This window comes from Astatotilapia calliptera, chromosome 9 (genome assembly GCF_964374335.1).
Source record: "Astatotilapia calliptera chromosome 9, fAstCal68.1, whole genome shotgun sequence".
Lineage (NCBI taxonomy): Eukaryota > Metazoa > Chordata > Actinopteri > Cichliformes > Cichlidae > Astatotilapia > Astatotilapia calliptera.
This window is the reverse complement of record NC_137430.1, coordinates 717,029-727,500: the sequence shown is the minus strand read 5'-3', so window position 1 is coordinate 727,500 and position 10,472 is coordinate 717,029. Positions and strand designations below refer to the sequence as shown.

Here is a 10,472-nt window from a genome sequence, read left to right as displayed (position 1 = left end):
TGCACTGCTGCTCGTGCACTGCTGCTCGTGCTCGCGAGTGTTGAGCCCAGATTTTTATTCGTTTTTCATGAAAAAAACATCGTGGTCGCTAAAACCATCGCGTGACTCTTACAGGTGAAGGGTTTTCTTAAAGGTACAGCCTTCACCTGCATCTGTGTTCTTTGCGCTTCATTGTGTGACATTCCTTTGTGTATACAGAGAGGCTCGTGATGAGTGGGGAAGCGTGATTTCAGCTGAGGTCATTAAAGCCCCCCGTGGGGTCCTCATATACTCATGATATGTTGGCTCAGGGACACAAACAAAGGGGAGGCACTTCTGCTCTTTGTTCAGCGGGAGGCTTGTCATGTTGCACGTTTGGAGCATCATCAGTCCTTCTTTCTTTTGTTATCCTCACATTAACGCAAGTCTGATTTTAATTGGACCACGAGTGGCTGTGGATTACAGTGTAGACTGCATGAGAGCATCTTCACTGCCACCTCTGTGCCACGTTGCTGTTCAGCACCACACCCATGCAGCTCCCACTCCTGCTTCAGCAGCATCCGCACACAGCTGAGCACAGGCAGCAAGCTAAATTGGATGGTGTCACTAGTACTCATCATCCTCCACCCTAACGGGCACGAGGTGGTGCTTTGTCACTTCCCCCCCTTCCTTCTTCCCTCCCATTTTCCTCCTCCATTTTTAGCACAGTAAGTAATGAAAATCGTGACATATCTTGAGACGTAGAAACCGATCTCCTGCAGACTAGCCCACGTACACAGTACTACATACAGAATTCAAAGTATACGCATGTTTGCAAATGTATAAATGCAGCAGATGAGCTGGAAATGGTGCACGAACCTCAGAGAAGCAGTGCCATTCAAGAGCTGTTGTTTTGTTTCCTAATGTTGAAGTTTTGCTAGAAGAGTGGACGCTCAGTAGAGTAGACGAGGGTGGGTGACGTTCAAGTAATTATTGAATAGTGTTAGGGTTAGGCCACGATGTCACATGGTTACAGTGTGGTAGGAAGCTAACTTTGAATCGATTATGATGTTTGTTGCTGTTAGGGCTGCCACGATTGGTCGACTAGTCACGATTACATTGACGACTGATTTAATAGTCGACGCGTCGTTTGAAGCTGTGTAAGATCCAGAAAGATGCAGGAATAAGTAGCAGGATTTAAGACAGGCTTCGCAGCGACGCGGTGAAGCCTGTACAAATTCAAAGACTCCCCCAAACGCGGCCGAAAAATGCGTTCTTCATTTCCCCAGATTTGAAGGATGGGTCGGGTGTGTCCTTCGTGGCCCACCATATCCCAGAATTCATAGCGCGGCCCAGCCAATTCCAGTGTCCAACAATGGCGGCAGCTACTTAGTGTTAATATTACTCTTATTACTCTTTCTGGGTCACAAAATAAACGTTTAACATATTTTCAGGGGAGAATGTAGCTGTGTAAACCTCAAATATCTGCTCAGTTTATCAGGACACCGTGTTTGCAAAAGTGCGCCGATGTTTTCAGCTGTTCCCCACCAGCTAGAGGGCTCAGTGGAGCCGGCGAGAACAGCGGACTCCCAGCACATCATTTTCAAACCCACCGCTGTCTTTCGCTACTGAGGTTAAACATGATATATGAGTCACTTAGATAACTTAAAATGTTGTTGTTTGGCTTTTTTCAGTGTTTTATTTGTTGCTGAGTAAATCGGTTTGTCTGAGATTAAAGTTTTTACACAGCTGAATAAACATCAAGCAGACAGCTGATTAAACAGAAGTGTGAGACGGTCGAGAGTTTACTCCCGTGTCCTGTTATATTTTAGATAGCAAGGAGTTTATTAAACTTCACCGAAACAATCTGCAAACTTCATTAAACTTTAATAAACTATCATCTTGTCTTTATTTTTAGTTAGCACCTGAAACACTTCAAGCTGTAAGCTAATGATAGTTATATAAGAGCAGATGCTGCTGGTGCAAGAAGCTGTAGTTTTACGTCCAATGGATGATGATCTGATTAGTCGACTATCACAATAATGGTCTGTGGCAGCCCTGCTGCTGTGTTTGCTGAATGAGAGGAGAGCCTCTGTGTTAATCCCGCAATGCTGTTTGATGAATCCTGCAATAAGAGCCAGGACGGGCTGTTTGTTAGTGACCCAGTGGTAATGGGATTTTGTTCCACCAGTGGACGCTCTGCTTCCTCTTTGATGGAGGGTTGAACAGATGTTTTTGTTAGAACAGTAAAAATCGACACAGACGGTCAGTTGCTGTTTTTTGCGTCTGGTTGTGTTGCTCATGCGTCACTGTTGGGTGTTTATACAACATGTTATTGTTGTGGAGGTTTTTCCGTGCACCGTGTTCTCCCACCATCGGGACTAGCAGTGGAGGAATGCCAGGCATGTGGGTGACCCCAGACAGCCGTTGTCCTTGCTTAAAGAACCACAACTAATTTGAGTGGTCGTAGCCACACGAGCAGCCGCTGGCAACAACGTGTTGATGAATAACCCTCGGTCACTGACGGAGAGGCTGCTGCCCGTGTTTCTGAGGGAAAGCTTCAGTCTAGCGTATGATGTTAGGGCTGAAACTGCTGGTTACTGTAGTGATCGATTATTAATGAGCAGTAAGAAGAGAAAAGTGTTTTTAAGTTTAACTGCACACGTCTGTCAACAACAGTTTGTATTTCCTTTGCTTACTAAAGTTTGATTTGTTTAAAGAAAACATTCTGTTAAATGCAAAAGTAAATAATCTCAACTCCAGTCAAATAAAGTAAGCTCTGCATGGAGTCTAAACAGACTCCGTCAGACTCTGGGAGCCAAAAGAGTTCAGACACTATTGTATCTGTGTGTTTTTGTGCGTCAGCATGTCTGTGAGTCTGTGCCCACTTTGCAAGAGACGTGACCTGGACGTGTCTGTGTGGTGGTCACAATGCAAGCTTTTCCAGTTCTCCAGATACTAAGGAAAGGAGCCTCGCTGCCTCCTTTAGCAGAGGACACTCTTTACCATCCTGTGTGAGTGTAGAGGAGAAGATGCTGTGCTGTAATCATTTCATGCCAGGACCTGACGCTCAACATCACACTGCTGGGATAAAAGCCACTTATTGTTCAGGTCAATATCTCAGCTCCAGATTAGGATGAATATTAACCGATAAAGGTCGTGCATTAGTAAAGTCCTTTTTACTTCAGTACAGTTCAGTGTGATGATTGGAGGGAATTTTGCATCAGTCAGGGAGGAGGGGCGGAGTTACACGGGAACACAGCAAATATAAGAACATCATTTTCTATGCTGTGATTCAGTGTTTACTGTGTGAGGCAAATGATGGTGATGATGTGATAAACTAATAGTAAGCACCGTCTGAGTGTTGGCAGCTGTTTCTGTCTGTAAGCTGGTTCACGTCATAAACAGCCTGTGTGGAGCAGCTGACCCTGACGTTATCTACAGTCAGGTCTCGAGCAGCCCAGTTAAGGTTGGGCGATACGTACATTTCTTTCCAGTGGACAATCGTCAGTCCAGTGAATGATGATAGGTGACATTTTGATGGGCGGAGCCTTGTAATCATGCACAGACTGATTTACACGTTTTGTTTGGAGGGGATATTTGACCTTTTGCTTGTTTCAGTATTAATGCAGCTGCTGTTTGGATTATTCGTTTATTTGAGGTAAAAGACTTAACGTTACGTCTGAGATTTATTAATGTTCGCTGGGTGAGACATTTAGATTTTTACTTGCTTTGTGTTGACATTTGTGTCTGTTGTTTGGTGGAGTGTGTGAGACAGATAAACAGGTTTAGAGTGGAAAAACAAAGCCAGTGTCTCTTTGTTTCCCATCATTGTAGTTTTTAATTAAAATTCAATGTTTTTGTTTCTGAACGCAGGCTGCTGCCGGTCGTTCTGCTCTGAGTTTCAGTAAATGAATCGCTGTGCCGTTAATACAGCTCTATTATTTTTTTGCATTGACTCGTTCTCTTAGCTTCCACCAACATTATTAGCAAACGTACTCGTGGGCAGATAAATAAATCGCTGGTGTGAGAGCGATGGGCGAAAGGCTCAGCCTGTCGTCGAAGGTCGATATATTCATCCAGCCTTAATCCCAGTCACTGTTACTGTGCATGAACGTGCGCAGTGCCTTCAGTTGTAATAGCACATTGTAACTAGGGCTGAACGATTATGGAAAATAATCTAATTGCGATTTTTTTGCCCCAATATTGCGATTGCGATGCGATATGCGATTATTTTTTAAGGTCTTTGTCTTCTGTATTATTAAACAAAGACAAGCAATACATCATATAGTATGGCCAATACTATATTACATTAATTTTAAACTGTTCTTTCCTGGAAGACAGACCTCTGTTATGATGACATGAGGTGATGCATGAATTGATGACTGACATTTTTATTTAACTTCTTCAATCACAACAGTATATTTGAACATACACAATAGTTTATTTTTAGCTTACAAACATCTGAGCATAAAGTGCTGACAAGGAACCCTGGTGTAAACATTAAAATGAAAGTCAGTACAATGTGCAGATTGCAGAAATATACATAAACAAAATCAGTGGCTTTACCACACTCAGTTTTTCGACATCTGTGAACTACTAGACAGTCATTCAATTAAAAAATAATATTAAATAAATAAAACTAATAAATAAAAAATACACACATCTTACTGATCTCTGCAGTCAGTAACATTACACATAAAGTGCAAACATAATAGCAATTGTATAAACACACACACAAACACGCCTTTAAAATTTAAAGGCGTGAAATTGGACGGTCTAGCCTTCTGATTAGCTAATCTCAGAACTAGCCTTCTGATTAGCTAATCAGAACTAGCCTTCTGATTAGCTAATCAGAACTAGCCTTCTGATTAGAATAGAATAGAATAGAATAGAATTCAACTTTATTGTCATTGCACATGCACAGGTACAGGGCAACGAAATGCAGTTTGCATCCATCCAGAAGTGCTTTAGTGATATAGATATATTACAATATATATTAGCAATAATATAGATATGTGAGTATATTACAGAAATGGGTCTATTATGGTATGTTATAATGTACACGGTATGAAGTATGTTGTGAATATTCTATAACTATAAGTATGTACAGGCTGTAGTGAGTACAAGCTATGTACAGGCTATGAACAGGATATAAATATGAAAAACTATACAGAATATGAAATAAATAACTTTACAGAATCTGGGATATACAGCTATACAGAAATGGGAACTATGCAAGTTGTAAACAGTTGTAGGATTAAAGATTATCGAATGTACAGAATGATTATTTACACAGAGCTATACAGTAGTGCAGTTAAGATAAATTAGATATGTGGATCATTTCTACAGTATCTATATAAAGTGCTAGTGGTTGTGAGTGGTGGTTCAGTCCATGTTATTATTGTGTGTTTGAGGGTACAGTTGTCCATTGTGGGTGTGTGTATGTTCAGTCCATGAGTTAACGTGGGTCAGATGTCAGGAGGCAGAGTTCAGGAGTCTGACAGCTGTGGGGAAGAAGCTGTTCCGGTACCTGGTGGTCTTAGTCCGGAGGCTCCTGTGGCGCCTCCCAGAGGGCAGGAGGGTGAAGAGTCCATGTGATGGGTGACTGGGGTCTTTGATGATTTTCCCAGCCCTTTTCAGACACCGCTTCCTGTAGATGTCTTTTATGGCAGGAAGTGGTGCTCCGGCGATGCGCTGGGTAGTTTTCACGACCCTCTGCAACGCCTACCGGTCCGAGGCAGAGCAGTTCCCGTACCAGACTGTTATACAGTTGGTCAGGATGCTCTCGATGGTGCAGCGATAGAAGTTCACCAGGATGTCTGAGGACGGGTGGTTCTTCCTCAGAGTCCTCAAGAAGAAGAGGCGCTGGTGAGCCTTCTTGACCAGCTTGGAGCAGTTGGTCGTCCAGGTGAGATCCTCAGAGATGTGGACTCCCAGGAACTTAGCTAATCAGAACTAGCCTTCTGATTAGCTAATCAGAAGGCTAGTTCTGATTAGCGTCACCGCTGTCTCGGTGGAGTTTAATAAACTCGGCCGTCTGCTTCTTGCTATCTAAAATATAACCAGACACTGGTGTAAATTCTCGACTGTCTCATACTTCTGTTTAATAAGTTTTCTGTTTGACGTTTAGTCAGCTGTGTGAAAACCAAGGAGGAACCCACCCGGGGGATTAATAAAGTTTTATTTTATCTAATCTAATAACTTTAATCTCAGCCAAACCGATTTACTCACGAACAAACAAAACACTGAAAAAAGCCCAACAATAACATTTTTAGGTTGTCTAAGTGACTTATATATTACGTTTAACCCGAGCAGCGAAACTCCGCGGTGATCTGAAAATGATGTGCCGGGAGTTGTGCCGTTCTCGGCCGCATCAGTAACCCTCGAGCTCCCGGCTAGCTGTCGAGCTGGTGGGTAGCAGACGCCTCTGAAAACGTCGAAGCACTTTTGCAAATATGGGATATCTTGATAAACCGAGCAGATATTTGATGTTTACACAGCTACTTTCTCGCCTGAAAATATGTTAAAAGTTTATTTTGTGACCCAGAAAGATTAGTAAGAGTAATTTTAAAACTTAGTAGCGGCCGCCATTGCTGGAAACTGGAGTTTGGCTGGGCCGCGCTATGAATTCTGGGATATGGTAGTAATTTGGACAGCCTTCGGCACGTCGCTGTGACGTAATCGGTCTACAAATGCGGCCTCAGGAGGATGCAGCCCATGAATTTGGACATGTCCAGAGTATAATCGCAGCCTTTGCGGTTAGAAAATTGCACTTGATCATGTCGCGATATTATCGCAAATGCGATATATCGTTCAGCCCTAATTGTAACATTCAGGCATTGATCTTACACACTTACATGTATTTGTTACAGCTTCAGCAGAGAGAAGCAACTCGCTGTGTGCTTTAAGGACGTCACATTTGTACAAATGGCTTTCGTGCTCTGTGGGCAGATGTTGGAGGTGTTTCCCTCTGTGTTGTCATCAGTGTTGGCTCATCACACTCATCATTTGATGTTACTCTGTAAAATGCCATTTAACAATTTAAACCTACACACACCCTAACACATTTGTGCCTGTCCTAATGAGGACACACACGTGATGTTTTTCTCTGTCGAGCCCACAGCAGCAGATGAAAACGAGCACGCAGAGACTTGGAAAGTGATCAACACAGTGACTGTGCTCTACAAACAGGTGAAGATGCAGCCGACTGCTCATCTAGCTGAAGTTCAGGCTGCTGGACTGGAGTCTGCGTTCACTCAGCTTTAACAGCACTCTCGGTTCTTGGCTAGGTTAGCGTTAGCATGCTGTCCATGCTGAAGTTGTGCTAACAGCATCGTGCACTCGTTTCTGGCCTGGAGCAGTCTCCACTTTACCATCGCGCTCGTCTTTTTTTGTGCAATGTCCACGCTGTGGACTGCACCGCTGTTTCCCTCGTCCTCCGACACATGTACTGAAGTCAGCTGACCGTAGCGAGGGTGCGAGAACCAACAAGTGGGATGGATAGGCAGGCAGACGAATGATTCTAAGCAGCTAGACTACTGTTCGATATAACGATATATACCGTCTGATGATATGAAAACATCTATTGTTTCATATTACCCCATCGTTTGTTTCGTGGTGTTGCAAAACAAACTGTTTACTGGAATATTTTTCATGGTTTTGATGGTCACTGGTTCTTAAAGTTCTGTCTTTGTCTTATATTTAACCTCCTAACAACCGAACTCTTCCACGGCATGCATGTTCCACTCAACGTCCTCGTAAGTGGATATCAGGCCCAGAAACATTAAGTATTTTGGTCTAGACAACCCACATATGTGGACGCCAGGTCCTAGGAGGTTAATATAACCACACTACGGACGGACAAGCGTCTGCTTTTATGCGTTGTCGTTAGCAACAACGACGCGTGGCTCCGCCGTCCGCTTGTTTGCTTTCCACATAAACCTTTCACAATAAAGCTAAGATCCTGTTGAGATTTTTCAGAATAAACTGAATTATGTGAAATAGTATGCAGAGTGTTTACGGACCAGAAGCAAAAAAACCCCAAAAACGTCGGGTGCTAAAAAATAAACCTTAGAACAGGCTTTCCCCCGCAGCACGCCGTGTAGTAAATACAAAGAAAACTCTAGGTACACGACGCCCAGCTGAAAACACTTCACACAAGTCGAGCTGATTCACAGAATATATATCGTTGTTGGGACGATAAATGTCTTCTGTCGGGATATGAGATTTTGGTCTTATCGCACAGCCCTATGGACTAATGCTGGGTTCTCTACAAGAACCGGTTCTGGATTCCCGTTCCTAACCAGGACTGACAGCACGTGGTGTTCTGCAGTAAACTGGACTAACCAACAGCAGGACCCTTTCAGTAAGTTATCGGCACGTTTGTAAGTCGATCGATAATGAACGTCCTTAGCTAGCTAGTTAAGATGAGCAGTTGGTTGGCGTTGGTGTTGGTTAGCTAGTTTGTGAACATAAATGAGTATAACCTGGGTTGTGTCAAAACGTTACCGTTACAGTACTACAGTACAGTTTATTATTCAACTAAGAGCAGCAGGCTGGACTTTTCAGATCATGTGTAGAGCTGATCATTAAATAAGTGCAAAGAGCAGCATGTTTGTGTGCCTGCACATGTGTGAGGACAGTAAGCTGTCATTAATGGAGGATTTAATGCAGAAGAAGAAAATGTATTCTTCACTCACTGCCTGTAAAATTAGTGACATTTTCCAGGTTTGTTGTAACACACCTGATGGAAGTAAAAGAACCAGAATTAAAACAGCAACAGTGTTTCTGTGCTGTAACCAACAGTCTGTGTTCCCCAATGACTCGTTACAGTTACTTATAGTTGTTGTCTTTTTGTGAAATGAGTTCTCTCTCAGTGGGTCAGCAGAACATCTGGAAAGGGAGGAAGTTTCTCCAAACCTCTGGATGCAGGAATGGTGTCTGAGTTTTTCTCTGGGGTGGATGTATCTGTGCATAACAGTGTGGACTCTGGGTCCTGTAGTTAAATAAAGAATAAATTGTACGTCTATGAAACCTGCTGCTGCTGTTTTTATTGAAAGTGTCCATGTTAGCCGGCTGTAGAGGGCTCTGTGAGTGGACCGGATCGAACCTTCAGTTTCAGATCATCTTCAGTCTGATGTTAAAATCTGAAAGCACTGCTGGTTTAATTTCCAGATAATTCTGACTCTGGGCTTGTGTGTGTGTGTGCAGCTGATGCCATCGGTCTGTGGTGGGATAAGAACTCAGGAGAGCCGAATCTTAGAGCACGACAGTAACATAGGTGTGTAGCATCGCTAGCTAGCAACAAGCTTGTGCCTAATCTAATCCAGCCACCACGTTAAGAACAGGAGCCACAGAGGGATGTTACGTGTGGTATTGAACTGTAACATGTTCACATGTGAGTCTTTGTCATTAGAGTGATGTGGTTGGATTTACCTTCATGAGTCACAGTTAACCCATCAGCTAATCGTTTGAAAACCGCCACATAAATGTGTCCAGCGGCTGCGCAGTGACTGCACCTCAGGTCACGACTGCGCAGACAACGTGGCAGCTCCAACAAACAGGAAAAGTTTGGCTTCATTTTTGTACCATGGGAGGAAGTAAAGTGGTGTCTTCTGTGTGCTACACACTCATTGATTCACACAGTGTGAGTTGTCATGTAGGACGGGGCCAGAGCAGCAGAGCAGACGCTTCAGTCTGAGCTGTGAGTCAGCGGCTTCAGACGCCGGCCCGTCGTGGCCTCCATTAAAGTGCTCCAGGTCTCCCCGCCTCTTCAGCCGGGCCTACTTTCACTCACTCACTGTCTGTGAGAGTGATGTAATCATCTGTCAGTGCCCCACTTCATGATATCTAAGGTTGAGTTTAGATTTTTGTATTTAACTTGTAATGTCTCTGCCTAACCAGAGAGGGAGCTAGTGCTCCAATGACTCATTGAATAACTCTATTATTTACCTTAAATCATAGACCCTCTGTGGGGTGTGTTAGCTGAAGCATGGTCGAGCACGGTGACTGCAGTAGAAACGTGTCTTTGTTTTTAGCAAAAAAGCCCGATGACAGCAGTGAAGATGATGTTTCCATCGTTTGCAGGAGTTTGTTACACACACTGTGACAAGTAAAGACACAGAGCTGTGACCAAGGAGGTGAAACACATTTCCCAGCATCCATCAGCAGCGCCTGTGATCACTGTTTACACTGTAACAGCTGGAGGGAGGGCTCGCTCACATCACCTGTTTAACTTCCACACAACTTTATTCCTTTGTTCTACAAACAGTTTTACAGCATAAACATTATTATATGATGTTCAAACAGAGACTGGTGCACAGTGCTGGTTTATAGGCTGAGCCTTTACTCTCCAAGCCTGCAGCTGACTGAAGCACCTTATATTGTTGTTTCACTGAGCTTTTTATTTAAAGCATGTTTTAAGTGCAACAGGAGTTTTTCTTATGAGCACTGTGTGTTACGTGCAGCTGTGGTTTGCATTGTCGGGAATATTCATGTAATCATTTGGTGAT

General features: G+C 43.4%; 1 protein-coding gene across 1 annotated transcript in view; it reads left to right on the top strand.

Annotated features, from left to right (window-relative positions):
* Nucleotides 1-10,472, top strand: part of tgfbr1b (transforming growth factor, beta receptor 1 b) — a 33,113-nt gene that overhangs the window by 908 nt on the left and 21,733 nt on the right. The gene's annotated exons all lie outside the window — the stretch shown is intronic.